Genomic DNA, 2328 nt, shown 5'->3' on the forward strand with positions numbered 1-2328 from the left:
TTGAGCTTGTGTTGGTTTTCCTTGAAGAGGAAAGCGTGATGCAGCATAGTAGCGTAAGTATTTCCCTCAGTTTTTGAGAATCAAGGTATCAATCCAGTAGGAGGCTCCTCAGAAGTCCCACGCACCTACACAAACAAACAAGAACCTCGCAACCAACGCAATAAAGGGGTTGTCAATCCCTTCATGGCCACTTGCGAAAGTGAGATCTGATAGAGATAATATGATAAGATAAATATTTTTTGGTATTTTCAAGATATAGATAAGAAAAGTAAAGATGCAAATAAAAGTAGATTGTAAACTTATACGATAAAAGATAGACCCGGGGGCATTGGTTTTACTAGTGGCTTCTCTCAAGATAGCATTAGTATTATGGTGGGTGAACAAATTACTGTCGAGCAATTGATAGAAAACTGCATAGTTATGAAATTATCTAGGCATGATCATGTATATAGGCATCATGTCCGTGACAAGTAGACCGACTCCTGCCTGCATCTACTACTATTACTCCACACATCGACCGACTCCTGCATGCATTTAGAGTATTATGTTCATAAAGAACCGAGTAACGCATTAAGAAAGATGACATTATGTAGAGGGATAAACTCGTGCAATATGATATAAACCCCATCTTTTTATCCACGATGGCAACAATACAATATGTGCCTTGCTGCCCCTGCTGTCACTAGGAAAGGACACCGCAAGATTGAACCCAAAGCTAAGCACTTCTCCCATTACAAGAAAGATCAATCTAGTATTCCAAACCAAACTAATAATTCAAAGAGACTTGCAAGGATAACTTAATCACACATAAAAGAATTCAGAGGAGATTCAAATATTTCTCATAGATAAACTTGATCATAAACCCACAATTCATCGGGTCTCGACAAACACACCGCAAAAAGAGTTACATCAAATAGATCTCCAACAAGATCGAGGAGAACTTTTTATTGAGATTCAAAGAGAGAGAAGAAGCCATCTAGATAATAACTATGGACCCGAAGGTCTGTGGTAAACTACTCACAACTGATCGGAAGGGCCTTGGAGATGATGTAGAGGCCCTCCATGGTCGGTTCCCTCTTCGGTGGATCACCCAGGAAGGCTCCAAGATGGGATCTCGCGGATACAGAAGGTTGCGGCGGTGGAAATAGTTTTTCGTGGTGCCCCTCGATGGTTTCAGGGTACGTGGGTATATATAGGAGGAAGAAATAGGTCGGTGGACGCTCGAGGGGCCCACGAGTGTGGGGGGCACGCCCACCTCCAGGGGGCGTCCAGACACCCTCGTGGCCACCCCCTTTGTTGCTTAACGTCCACTCCAAGTCCCTTGGATCACGTTTTCTCCAAAAAGATCACTCCTGAAGGTTTCATTCTGTTTGGACTCCGTTCGATATTCCTTTCCTTCAAAACACTGAAATAGGCAAAAAAACAGCAATTTGGGTTGGGCCTCCGGTTAGTAGGTTAGTCCCAAAAATGATATAAAAGTGTAAAGTAAAGCCCATAAACATCCAAAACGGGTAATACAATAGCATGGAGGAATCAAAAATTATAGATACGTTGGAGACGTATCAGGGGACTAGGGTTATACAAAGTCGGTTATAGAGAAAGGAATCTTCATATCCGGTCGCCAAGCTTGCCTTCCACGCCAAGGAGAATCCCATCCGGACACGGGAGAGAGTCTTCGGTCTCTAATCTTCACAGCCCATCAGTTCGGCCCATCTCAATAGTCCGGACGCCCGAGGACCCCTTAATCCAGGACTTCCTCAGTAGCCCCTAGACCAGGCTTCAATGACGAGGTGTCCAGTGCGCAAATTGCATTCGGCATTGCAAGGCAGGTTCCTTCTTCGAATATGGTTTCCGCAAGGAATATGGTTTAGTAAGTTCCAAACCGCTTTCATGGTACACACCAAAGAGGAGAGGCCGTGATGATGGTTCCATGGCCCTGGATTAAAGCCAGTCATCCGGTCAGGGGGCATGGGTGTTTCCGGTTGGGACCGAGAGGGGGGCACCCCTTAGAGCGCGCGTATATAAATTTGATCCCATGCTATTCGAGATTGTGATCTCCCCGTCTCAAAAGTTTTTCTTGGACGATGACTAGGGTGATTCCTAGCATCGAGAGGTAGGATGGGTGTGTACCGGTTAGCTGTGTTTTCTTCTGAAATACCGTAAACGGAACTAGTCCTTCGTGACTACGGAAATCCGTTGACTGTGGGAAAAATTTTGTACAAACTCTGCAGAGTCATATATTCCTCCAAATCATCTCTTCCATGTCAAGTTTCGTTCCTTCTTATCCTAATCAATTGTCAGCTTTGATGATAGAGACTCCGGTGAATC

This window comes from Triticum aestivum, chromosome 4B, assembly GCF_018294505.1.
Source record: "Triticum aestivum cultivar Chinese Spring chromosome 4B, IWGSC CS RefSeq v2.1, whole genome shotgun sequence".
Taxonomy (NCBI): domain Eukaryota; kingdom Viridiplantae; phylum Streptophyta; class Magnoliopsida; order Poales; family Poaceae; genus Triticum; species Triticum aestivum.